A 26,582-nucleotide genomic window follows, 5' to 3' on the forward strand; every position below is an offset into this window, starting at 1 on the left:
CATCACTTATTCTCACTCGTATTTCATTACTAAGGGACTAGTAATGATCTAAGTTGGGGGGTGTTTGATGACTCTCACTATGTCATTAATGATTATGAATTTTTTGAGCATCAAAGTGTCGTTTGCATACATTTAGTCCATATTGGTCATACTTCAGGTGCATTATTTTCTTACTTACTAACCCAACTTGATTCTTTGAATCAAGTGGATTAGATCTCACTAATTGGACTTAATGAATTCAGATGTGGATTAAACAAAGGAAAATGCATTTGACCAAGAGGAGCTGTGATGTAATACGACGTCGGTCGGGATCGATCGGCTAGTATTACGTCAAAGGAATATGATGAGTTAGTTCGTGAGATGCAATTCAAGGTATGTGATGGAGTACTGAATGAGCAGAGAAGTAATCAGCGAATAAGTGTGTAAGTCACGCCGATCAATGACGAGATATGATCCTAGGATTAAACTCCCAATGATCCGCGGAGTCAATTGGACGCCTAGACGGTGAGGGGCGTTTGACGGCCCTGGAGTGTTCAACGTCCAAGTCAACAACCCTCCTATCTACCACAAGAAATCCTATACTCGACGTGGGTGGCTAACCTATCCGATGTGTACTGGATATTGGGCAGCGGACGCGATAGGGGGGCCGACAAGACTGGAGAACGTAATAATACTGGAATGGGTGGAGAGGAGACGAGAGGTGCCTCGATATAGCTAGCCCACGGTGTGACAATCCCGAGCTATAGCGAGGTGTGGTCTGGTCGTGGGGGTCGATGGCCCGAGCGAGGGTTGTTTCCGGTGGCGTGGTCGGCGGGCGGGGACGCGCTCTGGCAGGCAAGTACAACGGAGCACGGCAGGTGAGCGAGCAGCGAACGAGTGCATGGAGAGCACTCGCGCGGGCCGATGTGGGTACAGCGTTCACAGGCGGGCGCCTGGGACGCGTGCGCGCGACGCGGCACTCAGGGCGGGCGCTTGGGCTGGCGTTCTGGGTGGGCTGTCGGAGCGAGCACGCGCGGAGGACCATGAAGCTGGAGGGTCGCGAGCTGCATTGTGGTGGGCGTGGCAGGCAAGAGGACGGACGGTTGCGCGGTAGAAGACCCACGGCGGGCGAAAGGGTGGAAGGCAGTGCAGCAGAGGCCCAGCGCGCGGCGAGGGCGGTAGGGAGACTGATGATGGCGGGGTGAGGGCGGGGAAAAGGATGAGCGGCGGCGGTAAGGTCTTAGGATGGGGTGGCGAGGGAGGAGGAGGAACGAGGTGGGCGGTAGAGGCACTGGAATGGTCAAGGAGGCCGGGAAGAGGGTGGCTAACAAGAATCAAGGAGGGGAAGGACTGCGGTGATTCAAGAAACGAGGGAGGAGAAATGGAGATGGACGACGGGCAAGAAGGACAGAGTAGGGAGGGTACAAGCGAGATGAAGATTCAGGAAACGGGAGGAGGAAGAGGAGGAAGGGTGGCAGGGTGGGGAACGAAGGACGGAGGATGGAAGGTGGAGGTCGGTGAAGGATGGTAGCCAAGAAGAGGGATTCTTGAAAGGCAACGATCAAGAACCTACCAAGAACGGGGGTTCTTGATTAATCTGGGCGATGCTCCCTCGGTGGAGCGAGTTTCCCAGGTCGACGACGCGCCGATGTCGATCGTGAGCCTCCAAGGATCTCCGGAGTGATCTCGACGACACGCTTGAGCACATTCCTCTCGGAGTGATCTCGACGAGAGAGACGTGGGCTCTAACCACAGAGTGGTCTCGACGTAGGTGAGGCTAGCCAGACCTCCTACACTATGTCCTAAGGTAGGGGAGACACAAGTTTTGAATTTTCAACAAATGACTCCAAAGAGTTCCTTGGGCATGCCATCCCCTTATATAGTGAGGATGGGTGCCAAGTGAAGGTGGGGAGAGGACGAGCCGTCGCGAGACGTGGTTCGACTTCTCCTTACAAATTTTAAATACAAATAAAACGAGAAAAGAACGATAAAGGACGGGGCCCAACATTGGCCCACTCCATAAAATCCAGAGATACAAACAAGAAAGAAATAACATCTCTATTACTATAAAGCAAATTCGTGTACCCTTCTGGCCTCTGATTGGCTGACAAGAGTTGGAGAGAGAGAAGAGAGGGAGAGTGAGAGAGAGAAGGGAGTGAGAGAAACGGCTGAGAACGGTTGCGTTCTCTCTCTCCCTCTTCTATCTCTCTTCTATCTCTCCTTCGTCAGTCCCTCTTCTATCTCTACCTCTCCTTTTCCCTCTCTCCTTTCTCTCTCATTCTCTCTCCCTCTCTCTCTCGCAATGCTCGCTCCATGTCTCCCTCACACTTTCTCAATATCGCTCTCTCCCTCTCCCTCTCTCTCAACCTCTCTCCATCTTGCTTTTTCTCTATCGATCTCTCCCTCTCCCTCTTTCTCTCTCCCTCTCGCCTTCTTACTATCCCTCTCTCCCTCTCCCTTCCACTCGCCCTCTCCCTCTCCCTTCCCCTCGCCCTCTCCCTCGCCCTCTCTCCCTTTCCCTATCCCGCTCACTCTCTCCCTATCCCTCTCGCTGTCTCCCCAATAGTCTCTCCCTCTTTTTCTCTTGCTCTCTTTCCCCCTCTATCTCTTTCTCACTCACGCTCTCATTCTTGCTCTGTCCATTTCTTTCTCTTGCTCTTCCGCTCTCTCATTCTCTCTTTCACTCTGTCCCTCTTGCGCTCTATCTCTCCCTCTTACGCTCTCTCTCTTCCTTAGTCGCTCCCCCTTTCTATCTCTCTCTCCCATTGTCTCCCTCTCTGGCTCTTTCTCTCTGTCTCTCCCTTCTCTCCCTCTTTATCTCTCACCTCTTGCTCCCTCTCACCCCCTCTTGCTCTCTCTTCTCTCCACCGGAGGAGATCCAGATCACCAGAGAGGTAAAGCGCTTTTTTCTTATGTTAAATCGGCCGCGGGACCAACGACGCCAACATTGTGCCGGTACGTTTCTTTTCCCTCTCCATTTTGCTCTTGCGCTCTATCTATTTCTATCCATCTTCTTTCTCTTAGTCTCGCTCTAACCATCTCTCTCTATTTCTCTCACCATCTCTCTTTTCGTATATATTATTCTCCTAATCACGCTGTCACGTTCTTTCTCTCTACATATTTTTTCTTCCCCTTTTACGAATTTCTTCCTCTATTTCACAAAAATACGACGCCATCACGTGAAACAGGGTACCAATGATCATCCGGAGTCATTCGCCTCCCTCTTCTAGGGTACCAATGATCTTAGGGGTTGTTGCTCATCAATTCTAAGGGTAATTTGAGCACTTAATTCGTTTTATTCTATCATAGGAAAAACATGTGATTTCCTTATGTTGGAATTTCCCTTCTTTCATGGTTTCTTTTACTCTCGATAAATATCACGTTTCACTTTATTCCGTATACACAAATTTAAATTTTTATCATGTTCATTGGTACCCTGTGAAGTTGAAGAATAATACTGAAAATTATTCTTAAATCATATAAATAATTTTGGAAATTTTTGACAGATTGGAGGGATATATTCTTCAATCTGCGGGATAGCTTCGCAGATCAGACTATTTTTACACTGTCATCTCCAATAGGCTGCGATAGAGTAAGACTATCTCTCTCAAATATTGGATATATTACGTTCGGGTTTGAATTTTTTCATGTTTTCTTTTACTCTCAATAAATATCACGTTTCACTTTATTCAGTATACATAAATTTAAGTTTTTAACACTTTCATTGGTACCCTTTGAAGTTGAAGAATAATACTGAAAATTATTCTTAAATCATATAAATAATTTTGGAATTTTTTGACAAATCGGAGGGATCTATTCTTCAATCTGCGGGATAGATTCGCAGATCTGACTATTTTTACAGCGTCATCTCCAATAGGCTGCGATAGAGTAAGACTATCTCTCTCAATGAGTGGATTGATTACGTTCGGGTTTGAATTTTCTTATGGTTTCTTTTACTCTCAATAAATATCACGTTTCACTTTATTCACTGTACATAAATTTAAATTTTTATCACGTTCATTAGTGCCCTTTGGAGTTCAAGAATAATATTGAAAATTATTCTTAAATCGTATAAATAATTTTGGAACTTTTTCACATATTGGAGGGATATATTATCCAATCTGTGGGATAGATTCGCAGACCATACTATTTTTACACTGTCATCTCCAATAGGCTGTGATAGAGGAAGACTATCTCTCTCAATGAGTGGATTGACTACCCTATGATTTGATGGATGGAGGTAATTTTTAAAAAAATTTCCAAAATTCTGACCATCCTTCTACATTGAATATTTTCGGAACAGGCCTATCCATTTACACAGTCTTCAGGAGTTTCAAGAATACAACTGCCCGGTTTTCTTTGGAATCTTTTCTGATGATTTAAACTTTTATCAGTCATTTATTACCATGAAATTCTATTATGTTGCTTGCTCTTTCAATGCTCTTCATTTTATGTGAAAATCAATCTTCACGCGAAAATCATAAACTGCGTCACAACATTTCTGTTTAATCTACGTTTTGATTCATTCTCTGTGGTAAGTTTAAAGATTTTCATATTTATTGCCTCTTTTGCCTACATTTATGCGTTCAATTCCAAACAGGTACTCCGCTGAAGACTGTGTAGAATCTTCCGCACTTTCAATTAAGCAAGCCATTAATTGGGATTACATATTATCTTCTTTTATGGACTACATTTCCTCGATGAATACAACTATTTAAAAGGCCTGGTAAATTTTCCTAAACTCAATTTTCACTATCCTGTTGATTTTTTAATCTACTCTATGAGATTTTGAATATATATCAAAATTATTGATTTCTGAATCTATCTTTCTTCTGAAATTGTACCAACGGCATATGATGTTGAATTCCCTTCGATGATGTCTAACCAATCTTCAGTTCATCTCATAATGTTGAATTCCCTTCGATGATGTTGAATTTAAAGACGGTGTTGTTCCTTCACACCCGAATTAATGTTTGGCACACATTAGTCGTCTCTTTTCTTTAGGAAATGTGGAAAAATATAGTTTCATTTCACGTGACAATACAGTTGAAGAAATACATGTCAATGGGAAAAAACAAATTACTATTTTAATGCTCCTCTCTGCACTCTTTTCCGTACTCTTCCATTTAATACTCTTCCCTCCAATATAATCTTCAAAACTATTAGTAGGTTACCAATGGCAACCGTCGGGCCAATAGAATTGCATATCGTCGATCAACGGGATCAACAAATGTGAGTACACTACTCACCGCTGCCCGTATTGTGCAAAATGTTCAACCACATTTTCTTGGAGTCATGAATGCATCATGTGCTTTGTGCGACGTAAAGTTTTGGTTAGAAGAACGCAAACCTGGTACCAGTCAGCATAACCCTTTGTTCCACTTATGCTGTAGGGATGGTAAAATCACATTGCCAACATTTCCCAACCCGCGATCATTGCTTCTCGAGCTGCTCTAGGGCAGGACGGAGGAGTCCAAACACTACCGCAATTTCATTCGAGCTTATCATTCAGATTTTAGTTTCACATCGAGCGATGCAAATTTTGATCGTACCCTCGCCGACAATTGTGCCGGTGTGTATACTTATCGAATCCAAGGTGCTGTCTACCATCAGATCTCAAATGCTTTGTTGCCCCCTGCTTGTCATGCTCCCTCTTTTGCTCAATTCTACATCTACGACACAGACTATCAAATAGAACGACGATGCTCAATCTTTCCTGATTTACATCGCAGCATCCTTGAAAAGATCCACTACTGTCTGAATGTGGCCAACCCATTTGTTTCTCAATTCCAAGCAAACAACGAACAAGCACTGCTCACCGCATCCACCCAAGAATACGAGCTACGGGTTGGCGAGCCGTCCATTCCTAACAGACGTTATGCAGCTGCCGCACTACCCGCGCGATTACTCGTCTGCGCGCGCTCTCGCTACGCACCGAGTCTGCCTGTACGCCGCACCTGCTGAGCGCTCCTTGCCCAAGCACGGGACAGTTCCCCGCTCTCCTGTGGACACCTGCATCCTCGACAACATCACCTTGCACCATTCTCCGCCGGCAGCATCGGGTTCCTACTATCTCCGGCCACACCTTGGTACAAATTATCCGTCGCCAGCACGACAAAGGTACCCCTTTACCTGCTCTTTACGTCTCTTACTTTCTTCAGTGCTCTTTCGATTTGCCTCCTCCGAGCTCGGGTTAGAAGTAGGTGAGCGAGACAGGTTGAGAAAATGACGCCTTTTACGAGAGTCTTACGTGCCCGGTACAAGTCGGGTTCTCCCGACGCGTGTGAGCATATCAGCGGGGTGTCCTCGTTTGGCGCCACACTCACCCTCGACCCTCCTCGGGCAAGGTTCGGGAGGTCCGTTTGACCTCACTAGACGCGACCCCGTCGATCTGTGGAATGACAACACCGCTCTTTGGCACACGCACGTAAGACACGTGGGACCTCTTGCATTCATCGTCATCATATATATACCTGTTCAGTAGTATCCTCGGACGATGAAGCTCATCATCGTCTGACTGGGAACCTGATTCGATACCGAGCCGTTACCCTCGGTGTCGACCGGACGACGTCTAGACGACGTCCGACATCAGGGAGAGTCCCATTTTGCCGTTCCAATTTCACCGCTATCTCCGGGTATACACAGTCCGATCGAGGATACCTACACCGTTGGTGTTCCTCGTGATCTATCGGGTCATTGGGAGTCCGATTGCACTTGGCACGTACGGATCACTGCCAGGCCTTTGCCTTACTCAGTTAAGGATTGTACTTCTCTTATTTTCTCAATTTGCATCATCTATCATCATCCTGTGAGTTACTCCGTGTTGCTCGTCCCTACACCTTGTGTTGCAACGCGAGTCGCCAATCCCGGCTGAACGTGTTGCATCAAGTCTTCTTCGTCATGGAAGCGATGTCCAATATTGCTGTTGCTGAATTTTAATAGAATTGAGATGCAGCCACCTCATGCCGCTGTGCCGCTCTGCCATCCTATGCCCACTGCTATGGTTCCATAGAGAAGCTTTAAGGGAGACGATCACCGGATGACATGCCACCGCTAGTTCATCACCACGAAGTACAAGCCATCGCAGGATATACAGCCGACGCTCTGCACCGTCGACGCCATTCTTTGTTGCCTATAGTGAGCCGTAGCCAAGGCTCAACTTCTCACCGTTTCTGTTATGGCCACCCTATGCTGCCGCTCTGCTACTCTGCCCTCCGCTAGTTCACCGCCACTGCCCTAATCCTAACCTTAACTCTTACCCTAACCCAAAAACCCTAAAACCCTAACCCTAACCCAATCCAAAAAACCCTATCCCTAAAACCCTAACCGTAACCCTAAAGCCGTAACTCTAACCCTAACCCTAAAACCCTAAAACGCTAAAACCCTAACCCTAAAACCCTAACCCTGAAACCCTAACTCTAAAATCCTAACCCTAATCCCATCTCATTTTCTCCAAAATTTTCTCTCTCCTTGGGTAGAGCTTCTCTCTCCTCCATCGACGGCGATTTGGTCATGAATTTTGCGTCTGAAGTCTGATTGAGCTTAAACAGGTCCTATTGGATTTAGAAGGTCAAAATTTATAGGAATCGACTCATAAATTTCCCCAAACGGATCATTATAGCTCATTCTAGAGGAAATTGAAGACCAATGGTGAGTTTTCATTTTCAAATTTTATTTCTAAAATTCGGGTGCTATACAAATCCAAATCGTGTCAAATTTGGACTTGGTTTGATCTTCTCGGGGAGCATAACATCAAGGTTCAATTTATTTTCCATTAATTTCTCTTTTTTATTACCTAATTTGTGATGTTTTAGACGCCTTTGCAGAATAAACAAAAGAAACAAACTTGCGGCCCGCAATCCCATGCGAGCCGCTGAGTCAGAGGGGGCATCAAGCTGGCCGTCTGACATGTCAAACACGTCAAACGGCCAAACCGACCACCAAGACGTGCTAACGATGCCAGCCCACCCGCCATCTGACTTGCTCGCCACGTTAGATATGGGTGTGCTGAACGCGTCCGCTAGAAGATCCATCCAAACCGTCGAATCTGACAGTCTAGATGGATCTAACATTCACCAAAAATTGGAAATAAAAAAAATGAAATTCAACAAAAACCCAAAAAACTAACTCCAACGTCGCTGCCCACAATCATTGTGGCAGGCGATATTTGTCCATCTATCTAGACCGTCAGTGATGCCACGTGTCGCGCAAATGACGGTCCAGATGATGGACTTCCCGTGGACCCTCCGAATGTTAAAAAAAAGAACCGTTGGCCTTAACTGCCAACGGAGCATTAACTATACTTCTCTGCCTCGAGCCGCAACCCACAACCACGTATGATCTAACGGCCAGGATCGAATCCATCAACCAGATCGATCCACCCCTGGCTGAATGATCTGTTCACTCTGCCTACATGGCCGACGGTATTGATGGACCCAACGACGCATCAAATGTGCCGCCGGTAACCTCACTGATGTCGACGCCTACAATTTTTGACCATTCCACACTCCCGCCACCGTTTGATCTCCCAACGGTACACCCGTCGGAAGGCCAGGATAGTGCCACGTTACCGTCCGCCTTTTTTGACTGTTCAGCGCCCACATCGCTCATATTTTTTGACCATTTAACGCCTCTTCCGCCGTTAGATTCTTATTTGGACTATCATGCAAATGGCTCTGATTGTGCCATGTTTTCTTCTCCACGTCCGTCCACCGAGAGGGCTTACATGGCGGTTGACTCGCCAGCCTGCAAAGGAGTCGACCGGGTCGACAATGACCGAGTCGACTCAATCTCTTCTGACCGAGTTGGCTAGGTTGACTCAGTCAATACTCACCAAGTTGACCTGGTTAACTTGGTCAAAACTATCAAGATGAACCACATGGTCCACTCTAACCGGGTCGACAGGTTGACTCGGTCAATGTTGATCGTGTCGACTGAGTTGACTTGGTCAAACCTGTTGTGATTGACCATACGGTCAATACTCGCAGAGCTTACCTATTTGGCTCGGTCAATTCTGTGCAGATTGACCACGCGGTCAACACTGACAAATGAGACTTGTCTGACCAAATAGCCTTGGTCAACATTGACTGTGCTGCCCAACTTAACTTGGTCAACCCTGACATGTTGACCATCTTGACTTGGTCAACCCTGACTATGTCGAATAGGGTGGCTCGGCCGAATTAGCTAATGTTGACCAGGTCAACACTACCGCCTTTGACCCTACTCGGGTACTTTGTCTTCCCCTTCTAATGACCGGACTGGAACTAACGGGCCAGTCTGAAATATCTCCAAGGATACAAGGAAGGAGGGCTTGGCATCTTCCATTGAAGTTGCCCCATCATGTGGACAAGGCAGGGAGGATCACCGAACACCAACGGAGCATGGCAATGGGGTAGCTGGGCAATCCTCTAGGCGATCACCATCCACGACCTGGGTGGCGAAAGTGGCGGGACTACACACACGGCTACCACCAACCCGTCCCCAAGGTCACACTTCCCCCACTTTAAGATGACATGACCCCAAAGCAGGGTTACATTGACTCGGAGGGGGTGAGAGTTGTCGCCTCCTCTAAGAAGGAGGTCTCGCGAATGGCTGCACCATTTGCCTACACTTTGATAGGGCGATTCCCGACGAAGCACCCCCTCATTAACGGCATCATGATGGTGTATGCAGCGCCTGGGAACTTCGTCGGTCCGGTGGTTATAGGAGCCCGTAACCATCGCAGTGTCTTCATCCGCTTCCAACAGGAAGCAGACTTTAGGAAAGCTTAGAGTCGCACCACGTGGACAATTAGTGGTTCCATGATGCGCACCTATCGATGGACAACCGAGCAGACTAGCACCTCACGGGAGCATTGCCCCCACTCTGTACCAATATGGATCGATTTCTAGGGCTCAAGCTGCATCTCTTCATGCCCACTACTCTAGAGTATCTAGCTAGTGCTATTGGCACATTTATATGTCTTGACAAAGACGTACATCTGTTCAACCGCCCTCGATACTTGAGGATATGTGTTGAGATAGACCTTTTAGAGCCCATTCACTGCATGATCCTCATCCGTAATGGGGATGAATTGATTCGCTAGACTATAGTCTACGAGAACCTTCCGTAGTTCTGTATGCGTTGTGTCCTCTTAGGGCACACACTTCATACGTGTTGTCCCACCTTTGCCTTACAATGAATACATCATAGAGGTAAAGTCTACCTCTCACGGGCGTCGTCCCACTCCGAGACCAGCACAGAGTACATGCCTCTCTCCCACACCGCTTGGTGTGCCTACTCCTACCCCACTCCCACCTAGGGATTCTATGCTGCCCAAGCCTGTCTCGGCCACGCTCATAGCTTCACAGTCCCAATGGGTGAAGAAAGGGGCTAACAAGCACACACATATCCCCATTACCAGCATTTGGTCAGGCAAGGGTAAGGCGGTACACGCATCTGCTAGTACATCCAATATCGTTACCCTCTTGGATCTCGAGAGCCCTAAGGGAGATCGCGTGGAGGTTGGGTAGAGTTGCACGAGTATTCCTAGCACATCTGGCAACACACCCGCCTGTCTCTCACCAGTCCACCATTCCTCATCGTCCCCTCGTATCACATCCTCTCGCCCCTCACCAGTCCACCGGCCTCCACTCCCATCGCCCCCTTCACCTTTTTCCCCTCCACCTTCTCCACTTCGCTCTCCTGCACCTCACTCCCTTCCACCTCGTTCATCTTCTCCTCTTTCCCCTGCGCCATTCATCCCTTGCTCACCACCCATCCCTAGCCACACTCCTCCCCGCCTGATATACTCACTTCCCTGTCCAACCTCCATCCATCACATATTCCTTTTGAGCAAAAGGACTGCTTGACTAACCATCAAGCTTCCCTCACTAGCTTTGAGGATACATATGGGGATACTAGTGGCCACGCTCCCACAGATGACGAGGACGATGACGCTTCCATCTCCGAGGAGTCAGCCTTAGACACCCCCTCCTCCAGGTCACCACACAGACACTGACACCCGATCGAAGGTGCACCACGCGAGCCGATAGCTTTATGACTCCAAGTCTTGTTTGGGATTGTAAAGGGATCGACAACCCTCTAACCCAATCACACCTCTTCTCCCTGATCAAAAAGTATAAACTAGGAATAGTTGGACTTATTGAGCTGATGACTAGATCGGATAGTTCCCACTCCATTGTGAGGAAACTCGAAATGGATGGTGTTTATTGTCATCCATGGAATAAACTCTGGCTTTTTTGGGAGCGGGATTATTCGTTGGAACTCCTGGTTGAAGGGATTCAATACACCACTTTTGACGTACCGTACTCCCTGAAGCCTTACTGATGGCGGAGCACCAGCAGCAACCCCAGAAACGTCTTCAGAGACGTCATTGTCATCATCAAAAGCACCAGCCGTACTCGTTCAGCCCGCTCGGTAGGCCAAGGCAACGGTACGCATGCCTGGATTCAAATATCTTGGGTAACGCCCGTTCGAGACTTGGGCCACGAGGGAGACAACACGCCCTTGTGCTCGCTGTCACCCTTAACGTCTCCGCCGATCCACCCATAGAGCACTAACCACCTGAGGTCGGGGCCCTTGTATCCGAGTTTGGTGATGTTTTCCCCGAAGAGCTGCGCGGCAAACTACCGTCGATGCGTAGCATCCAGCACGCGATCATCTTGTGCCCAGCGCTTCATTGCCAAACCTGCCACACCACCAGATGGAGCCGCCGAGATACGAGGAGCTACTACGACAAGTCCGCGAACTACTCGCGAAGGACTTCATCCAAGAGAGCCTCAGTCCTTGCGCGGTACCCCCTCTCCTAGCTCCGAAGAAGGATGGCACATGGCGCATGTGCTACGACAGCCGCACCATCAACAAGATAACGGTTCGATAACGTTTCCCCATTCCTCGCGTCCAGGACCTCTTCGACATGATGGCGGGAGCCACTATCTTCTCGAAGATAGACTTACGCAGTGGCTACCATTAGGTTTGGATTCATCCCAGTGACGAATGGAAGACCGCCTTTAAGATAAAGGATGGGTTATACGAGTGGAGAGTCATGCCCTTCGGCCTCTCCAACGCGCCGAGTACCTTTCAGCGCCTCATGAACGAGGTACTGTACCCGTTTATCAGGAGGTTCATCGTCGTCTACTTCGACGACATCCTCATCTAGAGCCATTCGAGAGAGGAGCACGTCAACCATCTTCGGCAGCTCTGCACCGTCCTTTGTAACGAACAATTATACGCGCCCCCTAAGAAGCGTAGCTTCCTCACATCGGAAGTCGCCTTCCTAGGGTTCATCGTGTCCGCCCAGGGCATTGCCGCTGACCCGCACAAGGTCTGGGCCATCACATCCTAGTCGTCACCGGCCAGCCTCCATGACCTATGGAGCTTCATTGGCCTCGCTACTTTCTACCGATGCTTCGTATAGAACTTCAGTTCGGTTACGGCTCCTATCACCGACTGCCTCAAGGTGGAGCCATTCACTTGGACACAGGCCGCCAAGCGAGCTTTCCAGCATGTGAAGCTCTTGATGACTCAAGCGCCTGTCCTCTACCTACGCAACTTCGGGAAGGTGTTCGAGGTTACTTGTGATGCCTCGGGCGTCGGGATCGGTGGTGTCCTTAGCCAGGAGGGTCACCCCATCGAGTTTTTCAGCGAGAAGTTTAACGATGCGAGACTACGCTACTCGACATACGACAAGGAGTTCTACGCAGTCGTCCAAGCACTGAGATACTGGCGACACTATCTCCTTTCCAAGGAGTTCCTGCTCTTCTCGGATCACGAGGCGCTCAAATACCTGCACTCCCTGCAGAAGTTGAGTGACCGAAACGCGAGATGGGTCAAGTATTTGCAGGACGATTCCTTCGTCATCAAGAACAAGAAGGGCAAAGACAACATCGTCGCCGATGCACTTAGCCGATGAGCCCACGTGCTCAACATCATGAGGGTGAAGGTCCTCGGGTTCGAGACTATCCGAGAGGGATACGACAGTTGCCTCGACTTTAGGCCGATCATCACTAGAGTTTGATAGGGGCTGTCCCACGATTACCAGGGCGACGTCATCACCGATGACTACCTGTTCTATCAGAACAGACTATGCGTGCCACGCACGTCCCTACACAACTTCCTCACATGGGAATGTCACGCCGGAGGTCTTAGCGGTCACTTTGGACGTGACAAGACCATCTCTGTCGTAGAATACCAATTCTACTAGCCGTCGCTGAAACGCGACGTTGGCAACATTGTTGCCCAGTGCCGTGTATGTGCCTTGGCCAAACAGGTCAAGAAGAGCGCTGGGTTATACACCCCGCTACCAACGCCTAAGCGTCCCTGGGATGACGTTAGCATGGACTTCATCCTATGATTGCCCTGGACAGCACGACGACACGACTCTGTCATGATCGTCATTGACAGGTTCTCGAAGATGGTGCACCTCGTGCACTGCACGACGACGTCCGATGCCACGAAGGTCGCACAACTATTCTTCTGAGAAATTGTGCGCCTCCATGGTCTGCCAGCTTCGATCGTGTTTGACCGAGACGTACGCTTCACGAGCGACTTCTAGAAGACCCTATGGAGTCTCCTCTGCACACAGCTCAAATTTTTTACTGCCTACTACCCGCAGACCGACGGTCAAACGGAGGTCGTCAATCAAAGTTTGGGCAACCTACTACATTATTCAGTGGGCGAACACCTTGCGACTTGGGATTTGATTATCCCTCGCGCCGAGTTTGCGTATAACTCTTCGGTGAACCGAACCGCCGGGTTGAGTCCATTCAAGATCATCTATGGCGAAGCCCCCCGTCGCCCACTAGACTTAGCACCTGTTGAACCACATGTTAGGGTATCCGAGGATGGCATTGCATTCGCCCTGCATGTTTTTGCATTGCATCAGCATATTCATGATAGGATCACGAGCCAAAATGCATTGTACAAGCAGTCTGCGGAATTGCACTGCCGACCCCGAGTCTTCGATGTGGGAGACCTAGTGATGGTTAGGCTTAGACCGGAGAGATAATCTCCTGGGCATGCCACAAATCTACATGCTCATAGTGCCGGCCCATTCTCGATCCTCCAAAGGGTGGGCGAAAATGCCTACGTCGTCGAGATTCCTCCTACGTGGGGAATAAGCTACACCTTCAACGTGGCAGATTTGGCTCCGTACTGAACTCCTTCTCACCCCCTCGACCAAGCCTCTCTAGACCCTTTTAGTATGAGTGAGTTTGCCGCGACCACTCCCCCATTTGTTTCATCCGATTGGCACGAGGCAATCGATTGTGTACTATAGGAGATAATTGACTATGGAGGGAACGAAGTCTCGAGGAGCTTCTTGGTACGGTGGCTAGGATGGACCAGCGCATACGACACGTGGATATCAAAGGCACAGCTCCGCCGCCTTCGACCGGATATCCTCCAGCCGCTGCCCTTCGACACACCAAACTCACCGGAGTTGCGTTCTTTCGACCCCGGGAGGATTGATGGCAGAGCACCAGCAGCAACCCCAAAAACATCTTCAGAGACATCACCGTCGTCATCGAAAGCGCCAGCCATACGTGTTCAGCCCGCTCGGCAGGCCAAGGCGATGGTACACACGCCCGGATTCAAATATCCTGGGTAACGCACGCCGTATCGTCATCTTTATGTTTTCATTTTGTTTGTCGTTTTTGGTTCTGATATTCGTCGTTCGTCATTTTCCGAGTCGTCACGGTCATATGTAAGTAGGGAGGTTCATCCTTATAAGGATCTCCCTCCCCTCCACTTTCGTCAACAAGTCCCAGTTCTTCTCTTTGCTTTGATTTCCTCAGGTCATAGGTGTCATTGTGGTTTTTATTATGATGTTTCCTTGTGTCCTTTTTGGTCCAAGGGTCACCCATATCATACCCCTTCCCGGGTATGCGGCTGGCTGCCCACTCCTTCGCCGCGCGGCGCTACCATCCACCGCACGCTGCTCTATCGCGTCACGGCACTGCGCCCGACTCGCGCCTCTCACGCCGAGCTGCTGCCCCTGGCTCCGACCGGCCGTGTTGCACCACCGTGCAACCACCTCACCTCCTAGCAGGGCCGAGCGACTTGCCAGCCAAGCTACCTGGACCCACACCGACGCGCGTAGTTGCAACCATCGCAGACCCCCTTCGACCCACCGCCGTCACCCGCGTTGAGAACACACGAACTTCTCGACGGCCAGTTGAATGGCCTTCTTGCGGTATCGCCTGTTGTCTGCTGTCATTCGTTACACCGACGCCCCGCGTCTCTATTGACGTGGTCGGAGCACCGGAATCGTCGCCTGTGAGCCGCGCGCCCAATTGCACCCAGAGGTGCCCTCCGCCATGCCTACCCGCGCCTGCCCGGTTGGACCACCGTGCGCTCGTTGCACTGCGCGCCTCTATTGCCCACAGAGGTGGCCACTGCCGCACGTACCTGCGCCCGCTCGGTTGCACCGCCTTGCGCCCATCGCGCCGTGCACTCACCCCGTGCGTCGCGCCCCTTGGCACACCTCGACTCTATCGCGCATACTGACTGTCTGCCGCCCTCATACTACTCTGACTCTGCTGTTGGTTCCAGCGAGGCCTCCTGCATGACACGATGACAAACAATCCCTGGACGACGACGAGGTACACCGTTATGTTCCCGTCCTTTATTTCTTGCAGTACGCTTTCGTTTGTCTCCACCGCTCTCGGATTAGACGTAGGTGAAGAATTATCACAGTTGAGCGTCTTACCTGGTATGGTACGAGTTGGGTTCACCCGTCACGTGCGAGCAACGCCCGGCGGGAGATACCCCGTTCGGCGCTGTAGCAACCTCATCCATCCAGACGAGGGTTAGGAGGTCTATTCCCCCATCCCTGGGCGACCCCGTCCAATCCCGGAGGTCGATACCCGATTGCTTGTCGGCAGCTGCCCGTACGATACCCCCTACCCGTGCATTTCATCATAGTCTCACCCCTGTAGGAGAGCCGTGTCGGACGACAACCTCAGGGTAGACGTCCGGTATTGTCACTCGACACTGAGCCCCAACTCCTCGGTGATGTTGGATTTCGTCCCCGACATTGTCCTGCATCACTTCAATGCTTATCGTAGTCTATGCCTCACATAGACACCTCGTGAGGGAGGCAATTTGGGATGAACTCACCTTACACATCCATACTCACTTACGACCAGACATGGTTGTTCTGTTCCTTCCGTGCGAATTGGAGCGAATTGTGCGTTCTGTTTGGATTTCCAAACAGAACAAACTTGGAAACGAACAGAACTTTGCACACACTCGTGTGCGGTTCACATTGTGCGGATTTTTTGTAAAGGAGTTTATAAAAAATTACATTCCATCCTTCCCTCGTTATGGGTTTGGGTCTGGCCGCGTCTAATCTCTCTAGTCCGATTCCTCCCCAGGTCGGCCAACCCACGCGGCTTAACCAGCTCCGTCTCCACGCGAACTCGCTCTTCGGCAGAATCCCTTCATCCCTTAGCATGTGTAGTGACCTCATGGTCTTTTCTGCCGCTGGCAACCACCTCACCAGCAAACTCCCACTATCGCTAGGCAGTCTCCGGTGCCTCGCAACTCTGAACCTAAAAGGAAATCGGAGGCCACCACATCCACCTTCCGACTTTGCTTGGGCACCTGACTGGACTCATTTCCTGTCACCTAAAAGGAAATCATTTCATTGTTGGGCTTCCCGAATCTATCACGGCCAAGCTGATGCGCCTCGCCATTCTCGACATCTCCAGCAACTTCTTGGAAGGGGGTATCCTAGGGAATCTCGCTGGGCTCGTGAATCACATCTACCTCGTCCTCTCGAGGAATCGATTCTCCAGTGAGCTTCCCTGAAGGCTCTTTGACAACGATTCCACAAGACTCTCTGGGGATATTCCAAAGGATTTTGGGAAGATGACGGCTCTCTCTCTTCTCGATCTCTCTTCCAATCGTCTTTCCAGGGAGATCCCGACGGAGCTCTCCTTCTACACGAGTCTATCCCTGATCGATCTCTTTGGAAACGAGCTCGCTGGAAACTTACTAGACTGGTTCAACCTTCTTCTACTGCTTGGCGAGATCAATATCTAAAACAACCGCTTCTCCAGCGAGATTCAGAGCTCAATCTGATTGCAGGACAACTAGGGGAAAGGCGACTATGGGGATGGGTTGGATGACAATGGGGAATATACATGACAGGTGAAGATGGATTGGATAAAACAGACCACAGAATCCATATGATCAAACTCGAAACTTAAAACCGATGAAATACTGGTGGTGCAGCCTTGTTCATTGTCAAGGGCGGGAGTGCTATCTTCAACCACTACGGCGATGCCGAAGCACCAAATCCAATACTCAAATTCACATAAAGGGGTAAACTCATAGTAGAGAGAATTTTAGGAAGTTCCAAATCAAATCAAATATGTCGGCGGTGGAGAATTCTCGCGGAACAATGGACGAAGAACACGTCGACACCAAAGAGTTCAGCCATACCTTGGCACCCTAATGCATGAAGAAGTTGCGGGGAATTCTGATCATGATGAGACAGGGTGATTCTGGGAGTTGAATGGCCCACTAGACGAGAGGGTCTGGGCGTTCTGGGCATTGTACGGCCCTCGTAGAAAGCATGATGGACGAGTGCGGACACAGACAGGGCTGGTGTGCGCGGGCACCAGTGTGGATGGTGCGCCTTGGGCAACCCTAGGCAGGCGGCCTTGGGCAGCTTGGGGCTGCCCTATGTGAGCAGCCATGGGCGCTTCGGGGTGGTGGCCTTGGGCGGCAGCCTTAGGTGGCCTAGGGCGAGTTGCCTTGGGCCCCTCTGGGTGGCTACCTTGGGCTGTCCGGGGCGACAACTTTGGGCAGCCTAGGGCGAACTGCCTTGGGCGGCCTGGGGCGACGGCCTTGGGTGGTCCTGGGCGGCAGCCTTGGGCTTCCTAGGGCGGGCAGCCTTGGGCGGCCCTGGGCGGCAGCCTTGGGCTGTCTAAGGTAGCAGCCTTAGGCGGCCAGGGGCGGGCTACCTTGGGTGGCCCTAGGCGGCGGCCTCGGGCTGTTTGTGCGGGTGGCGATGACAATATGGAGCAGAGGGAGGCGGCGGTGCGAGGTGGCGACGGCGGTAGTGGTGGTGGCGTCAAACAGAGGTAGAGATAGGGAGATTAGGGTTGGGGCAAGTGCTCCAAGAAGAGAAATAAAACTCAAAATTTGAAATAAACTTGCCTTATTTTGAAACAATGGCCTATACATATAGGCCTTGGAGGAAAGAGTAAATACAAGTTACTAAAAATCAAAGACGAGGGACGTGGTTCTTGTCATGTAGGGGCAGTTGTTGATTTGCCTTTGGTAATGTGTCATGATGCCTGAAGGGGCGTGCCTACGTGGAGACGTGCGTGACGCTGGTGTGTTGACTTGGTCCGATGACGGTGTTATGTCCGTAGCAGAGGCGTTGACTTTGCTTGATGGTGTCGACAAGTCTAGAGTGGATGCGTTGGCATCATCACCACCAATTCCCCCAGTGTACAAAGAACTCGACTCTGTTGAGTAGGCATCAGAAGTCTCCAACAGGTCACCAAGTAGGGGCACAGGCCAGCCAAGTCATCTTCCGTGATCCACGATTTGCCCAGCCAACGAACAAGAAACTTCCGCACTGTCCCACCCTTGGTGAAGGTGATTACGTCGTCTAGTATAACCTCGATGTTCTCTTGCCAATCAGAAGGTAGTGATGGGGGGGTGGACAAGTCAAACTCACTCATCGGAAAGTCCGAGGGTAGAAAAGGGTCATTAGATGAAAGAGGTGGGGCTTTAAACGCGACTAAATCCGAAATATTTAATGTGGTGCCTATCCTCCACGTGGAGGGTATGTCGATGGCATTGGCATTTTCCCCTACTCGTTTGAGAATTGGGAACGGCCCAGCAATACGAGCATGAAGTGATAGCGAGGACACCGTCACATCACCATCGGACGCGTCGCCACGGTCAACCGAAGTCAACGTCTCCGCCATGGATACGGTGCCACAGTCAACCGACGTCATCACTCCCGCTACGGACATGCCGCAACCGTCTCCACCGCACACATCTTCACACACGCACGTCAACACTCCTGTTCTGGACATGCCACAATCGTCTCCACTACGCACGTCTCCACGCATGCACGTTCCTTCCCGCGTCATGACACATCGCCAACGGCCGATCAACAACTGCCCCTTGGCATGACATGAAGCACGACTCGTCTTTAATTTCTCATCTTAAAGTTGTATTTTCTCTTTCCTCCAAGGCCTATATGTATAGGCCATTGTTTGAAGAAACAGTTAGGCAGTCATATTTCAAGAATTGAGTTTTGTTTAACTCTTCTTGGAGGACTGCCCAAGCCTCCCTATCTCGCCAGCACTAGCGCCACCGCTGCCACCGCCCTCGCCGCTGCTGCCGCCACCGCCCCCGCCGCCGCTGTCGCCGCTGCCGCCGCTGCCGCCGCCGCTGTTGCCGCCAACCGGCGCCGGTGTCGCCGCCGCCGCTACCGCTGCCTCACGACGTCGGCCCTCCATCCTCTCTTTCCATCTCTCTCTCACCTTCCCAAGGTAGCAACCCAAGGCCGCCCAGGGCATCCCGCCCCAGGCCGCCCAAGGCTGCACCCCAGGCCGCTCAGGGCACCCCGCCCCAGGCCGCTCAGGGCACCCCGCCCCAGGCCGCCCATGGCTGAACCCCAGGCCACCCAAAGCTGCACCCCAGGCCGCCCAGGGCATCCCCCCCTAGTGATGGGGGACCATCAATCCTTAAGGAGTTATCTTCCTTAATTTTTTTATGTTTCTTTGTTTTCTGTTTTTTTGTTGTTTCATCTTCCCTAAAACCTCTTGGGCTTCCCCTTTTCCCCTATAAAAAGGAACGATGCCCATTGTAAAAGAGGAAGACCAGAATTGAAAATCGAGATTGAACGTTTTCCAGAATGTAGTCCCTTTTGCTCTTTTGAGTTTCTAGTCATTTTAGGAGAGTTTTGAGAGTTTTTGTGTATTTTCAGAAGTTGGACGAAATTACAGGAATGCCATCAAGATAGGCCGTTAGGGCATCTCCCGTCGATTTCGCCGGAGCTCCGGCGCCGACTTTGCCGGAGCTGACATGTCCGCCACCTAGGCTTCTAAGGGCTTCCTCGAGTGTCCCTCTTGGAGCTTCCGACCTTCTTCGGTCCTTCTACGGTCGCCACCGGATCTTGATCACTTGGGAAGGACGTCCGCCCCCTCCGATCGCCGCGACCTGCCCCGAGACGCCTTGGCCTCCTCGACAACCATCAGAGCCATCGTCCGCCTCTTCAGGCCCCTCCGGTCACTGCCTGTTCTCTCCGAGCGCTCCGAGTCGTTGTCCGCTCACATTCTGGCCGTCCTTGACCTTCCAACAGCCACGGCCGCCTCCGACAGATCTGATCGCATCTAGTCAGTTTTTCGGTATTATTCATTTTTCTAGGTTGTCTTCCAGCCGTCATGGACAACATCGTCAATGCCAAGTCGCCATGGCCCCTCTACCGCTCTGGATGCTTCGACCGATCTCTCCTGGGGCGGCCGCCTCCATGGCCGTCTGGCCGCCCTCGCTCGTGCGTGGCCGCCACGGTTGCCTCGTTCGCTTCATCCGAAGACTACCGTCACAACGGTCATGGCCACCATTATAGCCTCGACCGCGCCGATCCGGTCTGGCTGCCACGGTGACCTCAGCTGCCCAGTTGCCGGCCGCTCCCAACGAGGTCGCCCTCGGTTCTCTGGCCGTCCTCAACCACCCAGATGCTCCCACCGCCTCTGGCTGCCTCCAACCGCATCTGGGTCACCAACGACTACCTCGTGCCTCCCAGGATCCCCGATGGTCTCTGGTTCTCCCTGGCCTCTAGCTGACCATCACGGGCCGCTCGACCACGACGTCCACCTCAGGCCGCGCCAGACATTGGCAACCATCTATGGACGCCTCCAACATCATCCGCCAGCTCCTATCCTTGGCCGCCTTGGCTGCCCGCGACCTCCTCGGCCACCTCAGCCGCATCGACAACCTCTAGCGACCGAGTTGCCTCAGGCCACCCTTGGCCACCTTTACAGCCGTCGGTCACCAATACGGCCCTTGGCCGCTTCGTCCGCCCGTTGCTTCCTCGACTGCCATAGTGGCCTCTGTTTCGTTCCATGGCCTGTGCCATCCTTAGCCGGCATGACCGCCCTCGGTTGCCACCATCGCCTAAGAACGAAGCTAGGCCCACTCCGCAGCCATTGTCGAAGCGTCCGCCTCGTGCTGCCGCTCCGTCGCTCTGCACTCCACTCCTTGTGATGTATATGCGTGCCGCTTGATCCCGGCAGGTCGTGTTACATCAGCTAGGCTGCCCAAGGCTGCACCCCATCATGCACTACGGTGCCGAGGTATGCCTGAACTCTTTGGTGTCGAAGTGTTCTCCGTTCAGTATTTTCCCGAGAAGTTTCCACCACTATTAGAATTAGATTTGGTTTGGATTTTCTGCTTCTTCTCTCTCTTTCTCGAGTGTATCCTTGCGACGTGAATTCGGATATTGATTTCGGTGCTTAGGCATCCTCGCGGTGGTGGAAGACAATACTCCCATCCTCGATAAGGGTCAGAGCTGCACCACCATATTTTCATCGGTTTTAAATTCCGAATCCGATCGTGTGATTTATGTGGCTGTTTTATCCCTCGTCGTCCCTCTACCCATAGTGTTCCCCGTCAACCCAATCGTCCATTCATTCATCGTCCACTCCTTAGTCGATCAGTCCGTAGTTGTCCTACGTCATGAAGCTAGGTAGCCCGCTTGGAAGAGAATCTCTCTGACCTAACCCTCACCATCACCATGTCACCTTTAAATTTGCAAAAATGACGGTGTAAATCTACGATCTGTTTATATGAGGTGTTGCTATTTATGATGCGTGTAAGAATTTTCTCATGATGACTTCTAATATGACTGGCGAACTCATGACCATCATCTGAGACTCTATAATGCGGTAACATGGGTATCAGGTCGGTGGGTTTACGAGGTGGATGACCATGTACTATCTCAAATGGACTCATGCCAGTGGTACGGTTGACCGACGGATTGTAGGCTAACTCGGCACGCGGAATGACAGAATCCCTAGACTTAAGGTTGTCCCCAACCAACAATTGTAATAGATTACCAAGGCTTTGATTAACGACCTCAGTTTGCCCATCAGTCTGGGGATGAAAAGTCGTGGAGAATTTAAGCTTTGTTCCCAAGAGATGCATAGGGTTTTCCAAAAGTAGCTAGTAAACCTGACATCTTTGTCCGATACTATACTTTTTGGGAGCCCATGGAGACGAACAACTTCATTGAAATAAAGCTGACCAACATGAGAGGCATCGGAATTTTTAAAATAAGAAATGAAATGGGCCATCTTTGAAAAACGATCGACAACTACCATGATAGAATCATAATGCTTGATCATTCTTGGAAGCCCTAGCACAAAGTCGACGCTCACGTCATAACAAGGTTACTGAGGGACCGGTAGAGGAGTATATAGGCCAGTGTTCTGCTTAACCTGCTTGGCGAGAGCACATACTCGACATTGGGAAATAATATAAGCTACTCTCGCTTGAGGGATAGCCAAAAGAACCTATGCTCTACCATGGCGATGGTTTTATCTCTCCCAAAATGACCACTAAGGCCTCCAGCATGCGTTTCCCATACAAGGAAATCCCTAAGGGAGGACTACGGAATGCATAGGCGGCGGTCATAAAATAAAAATCCATTTTCTAAGATATAATCTTGGATTTCAGGATTCGGCTAATTGCCTATGGTCTGGAGAACAGGAGCAAAGTCCATGCAATCGGGATATAGATCCTTCATCTGTTCAAATCCGATAACTTCTACCTTCATTATGTTCAAGGGGTGGACACGTCTACTAAGGGCATCGGTCACTCGGTTTTTGACTCCCCTCTTATGTTTAAGGACGAAGGTATATGATTGGATAAATTTGACCCATTTAACTTGTCTAGAATTTAATTTCTACTGACAATGGAGATACTTCAAAGCTTCATGATCAGAGTAGAGAACGAATTCCTTAGAGAGTGCCTTCGGAACTTAAGGTTTTATTTCAGAGACAACGAATGATGCTAATGAGTTACGAAACAAAGCAAGAATAAAAGAAACGTTCGACGTGGCAAAGAAATGAAGATGAAGAAGAAAAGAGGTTACGAAGTCTTTTCTTGCAGAACTCCACTCTCTCATTGCCCACCGACCCCGTTCGAGTGTTTTGGCAAGCTATTCTTCTCGCCAACATGCTCCAAATGGAGCCTCATGCTATATATCACCATAGATTACTTACTATGAGAGATATGGAAGGGGCGAAATTCTTCTCTTTTTGCAGGTACACCCATGCGCGTAGTGGATATCATGTGTCAAGTCAAGATGTGGCTAAGATGTATCCATCCACTCATTCTCCCTCGCGCCTACCGCTCACCAATCGACTGCAACCTCCTCCGCTCTAAGGGCCTTTCGGCGACCCTTGCTCCAATCCGCATTCAACTATGGGTTATCTATTGGCTCCCTCCGCCAATCGGCATCCTTAAACTGAAAGTGGATGGTGCGTCGAAAGGGAACCCAGGCCGAGCAAGGGTGAGTGGTATCCTTTGTGACCATACAAGGAGTGTCCTTTTCACTTTCTCCTTTTTCTATGGTGTACAAACTAACACAATAGCCGAAGCTACGACAATATATGATGGTTTACTCTATGAGGAACAAAACCTTCATAATATCATCGCAAAATGGGACTCAAAAGTGTTAGTTGACATGCTCCGTGCAGGTACATGATCCCATAGAATACACCGTACATGGCAGGATATTGTGCGGTGCTGACCTCGCACAATCAGCATTCGTCATAAGTTACGAGAAGGCAACCAGACAGCAGATGCCCTTACCAACCACGCGGTACACACATGAACCCCTTCGTCTCTTTTTCTTTCCTAGCAAGCGTTTTCCCCGACAACTAGGGGCTGCTATGGCATCGACCGTCTTGGCTTGCCGACCCTCCGCATGCACCACATACTCGTGCCAGCAAGCCCGCAGGATTGGCGGATTGCGTGGAACACTCAAGGTGGATAGGCTCATCCTTCCACCTAATTTGAAGCCATATCATCTAAAGCTAGCACGGTGGACTATGACCACCTCAAATGGAGCCTCGCCACATACTTCACCCTCGCCACTTGTCACCACACACTCCAGCGCTGCTCCATCTGTTGGGTTCTAGAAGCCTAGATCTGGATGAACATATCAAAACGATGCGCAGCGGAAGACTTTTGCGAATCGAACGACATCAACAAAAACATTGAAATGAAGTACCTTTGCACTAATCTCATTTGTGATTTCTTCGATCCCAAAGCGAGATGAGTCGAGCTGCTCAAGTGTGCAACCTCTAGACATATCCACGTAGTCCTCGGCGCGTTGGATCTCCTCCTTCTTGTTGACGAGCCCCATTCTTTATCCATCGGCGTTGTTATGTCGTCCCAATCATATTAGGGATGGAGAGGGAGTGTGGGGAGAATGGAGAAGAAGGGGAAACGCCCCTCAATAATTCTGGCCTGGGTGAATTTTGTTCAGGGCCTTCCCCTATTTATACTAAGTGGGTATTTTTAATAAAAACCCCCAAAACTTAAGTATATCTTCCAACGTCCAAAAGACCATTTGCGAGTGACCCTCTAGGCCCATGTATCAGTCTAGTTAACGACTCCAGCGGCCCAATAACCTTTATTGGCCTTCAAAATTAATTAACTATATCATCGTATGGATTAATTAATGTCAGATCGATTCAACCCAATTGATAGGTCGAGACTCTGACACGTGGGGTGCCAAGCTACACCTCGTGTCTTAGAAGATACAAAGGAGCATGTATCGACTCACTCATGGAACCTGTTCATCATCGGTTGCCGTGTATGTATAATCCCTCATCTACTTGATGCTCCTTGGACGACTTAGGGTATGGTCAACTTTCAAACCCCAATCGGTCATCCGAGTTAGTACTGATGCATTCAAAAATCATTGGAGAACTCTTCTCCAATATTTCACTACCGTGGCCAAGGACTTCATCGCATCATCTTCCTTGAGCTGTCACCTCTTATATCGAGGGTGGACGATCCCATCTTGACCACTCAATCGTCTTCATGTACTTCTTTATGCACCAGAACTAAGACCGTTTAGAATCCCATGATTAGAGGCTCGTTGGCCATAGCCAAATTACAACCGTTCGAAGTAAGAATTAATTTTGATTTTAAATATTTCGGTCAGAAAATTCAAGATAGGAATATTTTAATTTTAAGATCCGATTAATTCAGATTATTAATTTCCCAATTATCATAAAATTTTAAAACAATTTTTATTAATTAAAAATTGGGAATCAAATAATCAAGAAATGGAAGTTTAAATTGCCCTTGAAGATGGATGCATTTCCGATTCAAATTTTATTTTATGGTTTTTTATATATTGAATTAAATTTCTAAACAATAAAAATCATAATCTAGAGAGAGAAACTAGACAAATTAATCTAGAGAGAGAAAGTGAGGAATTTGGGGAAAAGATGAAATCTGACCCTGAATTGAAAATCTAATGAAGCAGAAATGTATTAGATTGATGTAGAATTAAGGATCAAAAAACCAGATCTTGAATCACAATCAAAACAAAGTGCTACTTTCATTCAAAACAAACTTCTAGGGCATGTACATTTCGCCCATGCCTAGGCGTTTTAGAATCATTCAAGAAGATGATTGAAATACAAATCAGAAACTTACAACTTTGAGTGAAGAAGCAAGATCTGTCGACTTCAAGAACCCCTCCTGTGTTCTTCCTGGCAAATTGCTTGGGGAGAGAATCCAAAAGTCATTTTCTCCCATTTCCAGACCTCCATTTAAAGATCCAACCGCCTAGATTGTAGAGGGAGAAAAGACAAACCTACCCTCAAAATTTCAGCCCAATCGGACATCTAGATCTCAAGATATCAAGGTTCTAGTGAGGATAAATCTAGGCCGTTGGATTTATTTTATCTCTCCTCCAAGAAGCTTGGAAATGACACTTTTTGATTGGCTCGCATGATTATTTCTCGATTTCTGCTTTCTCGGATCACGTTCTAACACGTTGTTGTGTGCGTCCACATCGCGCAATCATTGGCAGACGATTCCAAAATTTGAATGGCCAAAAACGCTCCACGTCACCCTGAAATAATAAAAAAATAGAAAAAAGGACAAAAGGTTTGTTTTTTTATATAACTGTTTTTTTCTTTCAGCGGTCGTTGTTGACCAAAATGCGTTGTCGGCGCGTGCAAAAAGTAATTATAAAATAACAGCGAGGTAAGCTTACCGTTATTTGAATTTAAGAAAAACGTGGCGTTGATTTCTGCGTGCATTTAATGTACGCGGCTAACCGATGTGGTAGATATATGTATAAAAAAAACAAAAAAATCAAAACTTACCTTTTCCGCCGACACGCCGACTGCGCCACGTTAATGCTCTTTTTGTAGAATCATGTGCTCGTTATGGCATCGCGATTCGCGATGCCATAATGAGTTAATAATGTAACTTTCTCTCTCTTAAATTAAATAAATATATATCCATTTATTTGACGGAATTTTGGGCGAATGACGTGGATACCCTTTATTATATATATAAATACATTATAAAATTCC

General features: G+C 49.3%; 1 long non-coding RNA gene across 4 annotated transcripts; it reads left to right on the forward strand.

Annotated features, from left to right (window-relative positions):
* The first annotated feature begins 2,132 nt into the window (after positions 1-2,132).
* On the forward strand, positions 2,133-25,141 carry LOC144708837 (uncharacterized). Of its 4 annotated transcripts, XR_013582861.1 has the most exons (8): positions 2,133-2,934; positions 3,168-3,251; positions 3,486-3,571; positions 4,580-4,705; positions 5,373-5,575; positions 5,712-6,099; positions 19,296-21,308; positions 21,916-25,141. It is a non-coding gene; the product is annotated as an uncharacterized LOC144708837 (long non-coding RNA). The 4 variants fall into 4 exon arrangements; XR_013582860.1 differs by lacking the exon at positions 21,916-25,141 and having other exon boundaries at positions 19,296-21,887; XR_013582862.1 differs by lacking the exon at positions 21,916-25,141 and having other exon boundaries at positions 19,940-21,886.
* Positions 25,142-26,582: the final 1,441 nt, after the last annotated feature.

The sequence above is a fragment of the Wolffia australiana genome, chromosome 10, assembly GCF_029677425.1.
Source record: "Wolffia australiana isolate 7733 chromosome 10, ASM2967742v1".
Classification (NCBI taxonomy): domain Eukaryota; kingdom Viridiplantae; phylum Streptophyta; class Magnoliopsida; order Alismatales; family Araceae; genus Wolffia; species Wolffia australiana.